The 9483-nt window shown below is 43.1% G+C and overlaps 1 protein-coding gene across 1 annotated transcript in view; it reads left to right on the top strand.

The window, feature by feature from the left end:
* Acoxl (acyl-CoA oxidase like) overlaps positions 1-9483 on the top strand; it is a 249683-nt gene that overhangs the window by 136021 nt on the left and 104179 nt on the right. The gene's annotated exons all lie outside the window — the stretch shown is intronic.

Raw genomic sequence — 9483 nt, forward strand, 5'->3', positions numbered from 1 at the left:
GCTTTGCACGTGGGCAGGTGAGTTCTCAGGGAGAAGAGTGAGCTCCATGCAGGGGTAGACTTGGTGGGGAAATTTTTTTAAAAATGAGATAAATAAATACATAAGTTAGTATGTTTTTAATTTAAAAACAGATATCAGGCCTTCCAGATCCAAGGATCCTGCCTCTGATTTAGGTTTCTGCTTTGTGAGTGTGTATGTTGGGAGGTCATGGAGCTTTGTTCCTTGGCTCTCTGTGTTAGTGACCCACACTTAATTCTTATTTAGCACAGTGCATGTTTTTTTTTTTTTAAAAAACAGGCATCTTTGTCTCTAGTGATTTTTCAGTGGGGGTGGGGGAGGGTCATCGCTGTACATGAAAGTCTCTGTGTTATCACTCTGACAGTCCTGTGCTAATGGGTCCCATCTTGTTAGGCAAATTAGAGTGTGCTGTACAGGCAGTAAAACTGACCCTTGTTGCTGATAAAGGGAAGAGAAATTGCTACAGTGACACAAGGATAATTAATTTTATTGGCAACATTCCTCTGAAAGTCTCAGCCCCAGCTTCTTAGGGCCGAAAGTAAGGTGATTATAAATTTTATACAGAATGGAGAGCGTCCAGACGTACGGGTGAATAACGGATGTGGCTGGCATGTAACCTGGGCTGCCTTGCCAAATTTGGAGTCTGCTGTGCAGTTCCTTCTCCTCTTGTGAGATAACTCATAACTCTCTAAAAGGATCCACCCTCTGTCAGGGGGAACCAAAGAGGGTGGAGGCAGTAAGGCTTCACAGTTGACTTCAGAGGGGTGATCATTTCAGCTAAAAGCCTTCTGGGTGAAAAGTAGGAGAGGCTTGTTACTGCTTACTCAAGCCAGAAGAAGAATCCATCTTAGGAAGGGAGGGGAAAAAGAAAGAAGCAGAGAGAGTGAGGGGGAGGGCCAGGAGGACAGGAAGAGGGAGGGCGAAAATTCAGGTCTTAGGAGAGTTAAGAGCCAGGAGGGGTTGGGAGCCCCCACATCCATCCCTCCAGATTCCCAGATTCACCTTAGTATCTCTCAGTATCTGCCCATTCTTGTTCTTTCCGGCATCTCTGACTTCCCTTTGGCTATGGAGGATATAGTCTGAGCTGTGTACTGCAAAACCTCAGAAGTCTGAAATGCTACAAAACAGAAAACTGTCTGAATATCAACATGATGACACAAGGTGGAAAAAGCATCTATCTCACACCCAATCTTCCTGACAAGTGTGAACTAGAAGGCAAGCCCACAGAGCACTGTGTCAAATGACCTTTAGACTGTGTGCACGAGGCACCTAGGAAGCAGACATTTGGTGCTTCGGATTGGATTCCACTCCCAGATGTCCTGACTTGATTTCTGTGTCTGTGATAAGACACTCACTAAAAACAGCCTACCTATCCCAGTTCAAGTCTCTCACTGAAGGAACCAGGGCAGGAACTCTGGAAACGGAGCATCTACTACCCTCTCTACAACAGCTCCTCCGGTGTATGAAACTAACCTTTGTCACCGATACATAGACACATTGATTATGTGTCCAGCGACCACGTTAAACTGTCATGATTGTCCTAATAATTGGTTTATAGTTTTCTGGCTTTCTCTAAGATGATGATTGTATCGCCTGTGAGAAATGATAGCTTTGTTTCTTCCTTTTCAATTTTTGCTCTTACTTTGTCTCTTACCATGGAAGTGGTGAGGATTTCCTGTGGTGGTAGCTGGTTAAACACCTACATTTGCATTTTGGTCTTGCACAAACTGCTCTCTTAAGGAAGGCCTGTGCTGCAGTTTGGGTATGGCATGTTCCCCCATAGGTTCACCTGCTTTGATGCTTGCTCCCTAGTTTTGCTGCTGTTTGGGAAGATATGGAACCTTTAGGAGGTAGCAGCTTACTGCAGGACTATGTCAGTGGGCGTGGCCTCTGGTGGTCCCCTTGCAGTTCTCTTTCTGCTTCCTGCGTCCAGATGCGATGTCCAGCCTGCTTCCTGCACCTGCCGCTGTGTGTTTCCCACCATGATGGCTCTATCCTTCTGGAGCTGTAAGCTGAGACAAACCCTTTCTCCCCTGAGCTTTTTATTAGGTCTTTTTATCATAGAAAATAAACTGATCTAGTCTGTCGTACTCCTGGTTTAGGAACAGATGTGTGTATATGTGGGTTTATATTATTGGTTAGTTTTAAAGTCTGGGTCTATGGAATTATCTGCATTTTTTGTTGTGATGATAACATCTTTTCCCCTCTGAATTCTGTGATCAAACCCTGAGCTTGTGGAGGTAACACAGCTTAGCTGGACATATAATATGTGTGCTGTTGTCTTGCTGATATAGGTTTGGGGTTTTCCATCAGCAACTGAGTAAGGCTAGCTCGTGTCCTTCTTTTCTGGGAGTGCCTTTCTCTTGATTGGATATCAGAATGCATATTTCTCTCAGGGATAGGGAGATGGCTAAGAGGGTAAGTGACTTTCTGGACAAGCACATGACTATGAGTTCAAACGGCTAGCACCTACATAAAAGCCATGTAGGTATGAGGCCAACTGTTATCCCAGATCCCAAGAGGCCGACATGGGGGATCCCACAGACCAGCTTAATCAATGAGTTTTGGGCTCCAGTGAGAGGCTCTGTCTCCTGAGGAGGACACCTGATGTCAACTTTGGATCTCTACATGCATGCATGCTTTCCCTACAAAAAGATGCACCAACACACATGTTACAAAAATATTACACCCTCACTAAATGACTTCACAGTGTTGCTCTTTTTCTCCTGTTATCTCAAAAGCTTTGCATGGAATTAATACTGAGTGCTCCGTCCCTTGAATATCGGGGACAGGCAGCTATGGGTTGTACAGGCCTTGTGGTCCCTTGACTATCTGGGACAGGTGGCTATGGGTTGTATAGGCCTGTGGTCCTTTGAATATCTGGGACAGGCGGCTATGGGTTGTACAGGACTGTGGTTTCTTTCTAAACCATGTGACACTGTTGGCTTTGCCTCTTTGGTAACTATAATCTACTTATATTCTTTCTTCTTGGGTCTGGTTTGATAATTTCCATTTTTCTATAATTTTTCCATTTCTTCTTAAGTTTTAAATTTTCCTGGTAGAATGTTCATAACCCCCTGTTATCTTTTTAATTCCTGATGTAGCTGTAATTATGGCTCCTTTGTCATTTCTACTGGCACTTGTTTTCACATTCATCTTATCTCCGAACTTACTTTATACTTATTATTTAACTCATAAGCGTCTCTCTGTTCACTTTATTGCATCCGATTTTTCTGTCCTGCAGATTTTTTCATTATTGTATTTCCTTCCATCCTCTTTGAGTTTATTTTCCTACTTGTGGTATCTTTCTAAAGCTTTTTGCAATTAAGATTTTTTGTATATGTATGTGTGTGAGCATGTCTGTGCATGTTCTCGTGTGTGTGGTGCACATGTGTACACAGGGGCACATGCATGTGGCTGCTCAAGACCGATTGCTGTCCAGCTTCCACACTGAGGCAGGCTCTTGCTGAACCCAGGGCTCACTGTTTCAGTTAATCTGGCTAGTCAGTTTGTTTCAGGGTTCCTCATCTCTTTGGGATTCCCAGAACCCACAAAGAAGCATACCAGCTCACCTATGATACAAGATTTAGATTACCCCTGGATAGAGGGTGGGATGACAAGCTTTTATGTGGCTCTGGGCATCTGAATCCTGCTTCTCATCACTGCTAAGCCACTTCCCCAGCCCTCTTTTGTATCTTAAGTGTTATTATCTTACTATCTCACTTGTTAGAAGCATTTAATGCTACAACCCTTCTTCCGAAATACTGCTTTGATGTTATCAATTGTGGTTTAATGAAAAAAAACTCTTTATTAATTCTAAGTATATTTTAATTTCCAACATTTACTGACCCATATGTTTCTTGAGTGTTTTTCAATTTCCTGATGCCTGATCCTGAAAGATGGCAAGAAATGTTTACCTGTCATTAAATTTTAATTTGTGTCAAGAGCCCATCTCTGCATTTGGCATTACTTAACATAAATTCTGATGGCAACCATAAAAGGTAGCGCTAGTGGGACCCCAGCACTGTGTGTGTGACACATGGGCCACAGGGCATTTTAGTCATTTTTCCAAGGCCGTAGAGCAGCGGAGCAGACAGTTCTCATGTTCAAACCCAAGCTGTTCAACTCAGGGCTAACCCCTTCACAAACAGCCATCGTTTGAGCTACTGTGCTTGTTGATATAATAATTAGTCTTTATTCATTTTTTTTCCTGCTCAATTCTACCACAGCGACAGAACACAGTCAGTATAGCATAGACTTTCAAAACTTTGTCATGACCTACGCTTCGGGTGTGTGACATCGAGTGTGGTCAGGTTCCAGATCCATCTCAAAGGCATGGCTACCGTTATCTGATACAGAGTCTCCAAGGTGACCAATAGGTTAAGCGTGTTGGATAATGGCTCCTTGTAACTGTGTTGACCTCAGATTTTAATCATATTGAAATTATGTTATTAGATGACCACACAGTCATGCTTCCCTTATCTTCCTAGTGAACTTAATTCTTGACTTTTAGACGGTGACTCTCTATCCCTAAAAATGCCTTAAGGTTGGAATATGTTTCAGGCCCTAGAACTGTGGTTTGCAAAGCGTATCCTCCATCCACTGTTAGAGCTGCAATTAACAAAGCTCCCATCCTCTTGGGTGGGCATGGGGTTTCTCCTTCATCCGAGTGGTCATCACTTTTCAGAAGGCTAGCTATTTGGAGTTGACTTTCTAGAACCCACCAGCTGACTTCAGCACCTGCTGCCCTCTTGGAAGTCATGTCTGCCCTTTGTTTACTCCCCGAGTCCTGACGCCTGATTATTCTTTCTCGAAGTCATTTCTCAAGCTTGTTTTTGATGGTTTCTATGAAAACAGTTTTGGAAACAGTATCTGACTTGCTGCATTGGCAGAGGCGGATATTTGTTAAGTCACCATGTATTCCCAGTGACCCAGACCAAAGGGTCCTTACCCGCTCAAGCCCTCAGTAGCACTCTTGACGGGAGAGTTCCTCTCTGAGTGTCCTTCCTCTTGGCATTCAGGACTCTGGGCTGCACAGCCAGCTCCCTTCTTGTCCTGTTCGTCTACTCGGCCAGTCTTCTCTCGGGGTTGCATGGTGTGTTCCCCTTCTGTGTGGAACTAACTCTCTTAGATTCCACATCTTTGTGGGTCTAAGTACTTCCGAGGGGTGACAACTCTTTCCATCCCAGACTTGCCACATCTCTAGATTCTCCCATGTCTCATGGCCATTGAGAGCAGTCCACTGGGCGGTCACTCCAACTCTTACATTTAACACAAATTTGAATGTCCTCTCTCCCCACACTCCCATCCCCAGGAAAACTCTGTCAACTTGCAAAGAAACAGCTTTCCTCTTTGTCATGTGCCTGATCAGCTGCACCCCTGCCCTCCATGGTACCTCTGTTCCTCCTGGACCTGCCATCTCTACACTGCTCCAAGTCTCTCCTGCCCTCTCGCTTCCTATGGTCTGTGCCCCATGCAATAGTTAGAGTCATCTTTTATAATAAAGTCAAGTGATTCTGCTCCAAACATTAGCATTTATTTTTAACTTTACCACCAGAAAAGATGCCCAAGGTGGCTCCCAAGCCCCCGAGTGACTTGATCCTGGTATTCCTACCCAGCCTTAACTGCAAGCTGCTCTCTGTCTGCCTTGTTGATCTCAGGGTGTTCTCACACTCTGCTCTCTTGACTTGTGTAAGTATATCCCATTCCTAACTTGACTGAATTTATTTTGGTGAGGTTCCAAGTTAAACAAAATACACCTCCCCCCTTAAAAAAAAAAAAAGAGACTAGGTCTTGCTGTGTTGCTTAGGTTGGTCATGAATTCCTAGGCTCAAGCTATCCTCCTGCTTCTGTCTCCTGAGTAGTTAAGACTCTAGACACATGCCCCTGTGTTTGACTTTCTTTGCTGGCTGTCCTCCCACTCCCCTCAGAACTTCCATTTTTCCTTTCTGGAGCTTGCCGTGTGTGTGTGTGTGTGTGTGTGTGTGTGTGTGTGTGTGTGTGTGTGGTTTGCACGTGCCATTGTGTATAAGGAGGTCAGAGACCACCCTTGGCTGTTGCTCCTCAGCATGGTCCGTCTGTTCAATTGACCTAAGCTCTCTCACTTGCCTGGCATTTGCCAGCTAAGCTGGGTTACCTGGCCACCTGCTGGGTTACCCAAGGCCCCACCTGTCTCTGCTTCCCCAGCAGTGGGGTCACAAGTGCACCATGCTGTTTTGTTTTGTTTCCGTGTGTTCTGGGGGGTCTCACTTGGGTTTTCGTACTTGCAAAGCAAGTCCTTTACTGACCAAACTGTCTCCCCAGCCCCATGACCACCGACTTTATTTGACTGGTCTACCTGATTGATGTCTGTTTCTCTTGAGGGCAGGACCATGTCTAACTCATTATGAACAGCCTAGTGTCCATCACCCAGGGCAGACAACTGGTGACAGGATTCATGAAGGAATGTCCTCTCACCCTGGCCATTTCCTAAGTTCTGAGGATACAATACCATAACAGAGGGGTCCGGTCATGGAGGGCAGAGTCGGGCAGCTCATCGTTGGCTCTGTTGGACCCAGAGCTTTGGACTCAGAAGACTCAGCCCAGATCAGGGTGGTCTCTAGAGAGGTTACAGTCACTCTCCACACATGCCTTTCCTCTTGCCTATGGGCCTGAATGGTGGAGGCATGCAAGAGCAATACTAACTCAGCCCTAAGATAGTCCCCTGGCTGGGAGGCTCTGTTCCTACGTGTTTTTCATTGGCCCTCCCCTAACAAATAAGATAAGATTGATTGCATCTGTTTCTTCTTTAAATTAACAAAATTTGCCTTCAGTTTGTTTAAAAAGAGGGAAGAAAGTCTGTTTCTAATTTGTTCTGATACATTTATTAAATGTAATCATCCAGTAAAAAAAAATCAGAGATGTTGAAAACAGCAGGAAAATATTAAACTTTCAAAATGCAGAGCTTGAATCATAAACTATGTTTCATGGGCTCTCTCTGAAATGGGACACAATCTCAGTGACATTCGCAATTAGCTGCTAGGCGGCTCGATGGAACCCAGAAGGCCAAGAGAGGGTAGCACATCCACCCAATGTGCCCCTTCTTCTCAGAGATGAGATTCTGGGCTGTGTCCCCCCCTGAGGACTCTGTTGGCTTCGGGAGCACGGGTTTAGAGTTCCCTTCATCTAGTCCGCATTTCTTCCTTTCGTTCTGTTGTTTTATTAAGAGTGAAGTCAGCTAATGGAAAATATTACTCACTTTTGGAGGATGATGGCTTTTTCTTTCCCCCACTCCCTTCTTCTTTCCCATTCCCCCTATAAACCTCACCAAGAATATATAAATTAATGTCCCACTTGGGAGGCCCAAAGAGAAGGAAGAAAAATTTCACTCTATAATAAAGCCCCAAGGTACTGTTGAATAACTAAGAGAAGGATTCCCTCAGACTCCAGATTTATTCACATCATGTTATTGATATATATATATATATATATATATATATATATATCATAAACACCAATGTGTACTTAGGAGATTTGTGTGTGTGTGTGTGTGTGTGTGTGTGTGTGTGTAAATACATGGGGTATATGTGATATAACTATATGGTTGAAAAAATTCTCAACAAGGTGCTAATAAATTAAATTGAACAGAACATTAAAAGATCATTCATTGTGGCTAAGAGGAATTCACCACATGGATGCAAGGATAACTTGATATATTCAAATCAACAAGCATGATATCATATTACCATAGTGCACAGTTTTCCTACATACAATCATATGGTCAGCGACAACATACAACCATTGTCATAGATACAGAAGACAATGCTTGATGAAATTCAACATTCCTTCATGATAAAAAAAAAATTAGTCATAGAAAGAAAAGTGCTTCAACTCAATGAAGACAGCATGGCAGACTCATGGTTAGCATGCTAAAAGGAGGAAAGCTAGAAGATTTTCCTCTAAGATTTGGGATAAAACAAGGAAGCTCATTTTCACCGCTTTTAGGCAAGACAGCGTAGAAGACTTAACTTGAGCAACCAAACAAGAGAAAGATCAAAAGACATCTGGTTTAGAAAGGGGAAGTTAAAATAACCCTGTTCGTAGATGACAGGCTTATGCAGGAAAACTACAATGAGATATTTAATAAATATTTCACAGAGTGCCAAATGAATTTAATAGAGTCTCAGGATGCAAAGTCAACACACAAAAGTAGCAGCATTTCTACATAGTAATGCAAAGCTATCTGAAAGATAAAGAAACCCATCTCATTTATCATAGCTACCAAAAATGACTAGGGATTAATATAATCAAAGTGCTGAGAATGATCCAGGTACAGAAAGACAAGTACTGCATGATCTAACTCATGGAGAACCCAAAAAGCTTATATTATAGAAGTGGAAAGTAGAGAGGGACCTCCTGGAGCTTGGGGTGATTAATGGGGATGTGGTAGCAAGACACTGGCCAAAGGCACAGAACACAGCTGGAAAAGGGAAATGGACTTTTAAGAGGTTAATTGATGATGACATAGTGTATTCTTCAAAATGTAAAGAGTGTGGGCGTTATGTGTTTTTACCATGAAAGTGGTAACTATGTGAGGTGATGTGTTTGTTAATCAGCTAGCACTACTGTTTCACCATGTGTATTTATTTAAGAATATCTTGTACATAAAAAAGTTCTATGCTATCTATCCATTTAAAAAGGTGTGTTTAAGTGACTGGAAAGATGACTTAGTAGTCAAGAGAATTTGCTGCTCTTGTAGAGGGCTGGAGTTTGGTTCCCAGCACTCACATGGTGACTCATAGCCTGCCTGTTACTCCAGTTCAAGGGGATCCAATGCCCTCAGGGTGCCAGGCATGCCCATGGAGCACATACAGAAATGCAGGCAAGACGGTCATATATGCAAAATTAAAAACAAAAAAGAAAAATACCCAAATCTTTGAAAAAGAAAGGATGAAGTACCGTTGGGGGAGGTTGCTGTTTGATGCGGTTAATGTTTTTAAGGCTGGGGCGATGGCTCAGCAGTTAGGCGTGCTTGCTGGTCTTGCAGAGGCCACAGTTCAGTTCTCAGCACCCATTTTGGGTGCTTCACAACTGCCTGAAGCTCAAGCTCCATGGGTTTCAATGATTTCTGGTCTCTGTGGTACTTGCACACACGTGACACACACACATATATACACACATGCACAATAGTTAAATAATTAATTAAAATAAAACAAAAACTAGTATTTTTTAAAAGGAAGGAAGTTGAAATAAGAAAATCAAAAAGGAAGTAAGAAAGGAAAAGGAGAAATTAGATAAGGGAAGTGAGAACAGGGGAAGAAGAACGGGAAGTGAGACACTTGAAATACACGGAAAGGGGAAACGGAAGAAGGGAGGTGTATGTTAGGGGGTGGAAAGTAAGTTAACAGACAGGGAAATACACATAAGTAGGAAATTTGCCTTAACCATACCTGGGGAAAATAAATAAAGGAAGTGAGAATTGCAAAG

Source organism: Microtus ochrogaster (assembly GCF_000317375.1).
Source record: "Microtus ochrogaster isolate Prairie Vole_2 chromosome 14 unlocalized genomic scaffold, MicOch1.0 chr14_random_1, whole genome shotgun sequence".
Classification (NCBI taxonomy): domain Eukaryota; kingdom Metazoa; phylum Chordata; class Mammalia; order Rodentia; family Cricetidae; genus Microtus; species Microtus ochrogaster.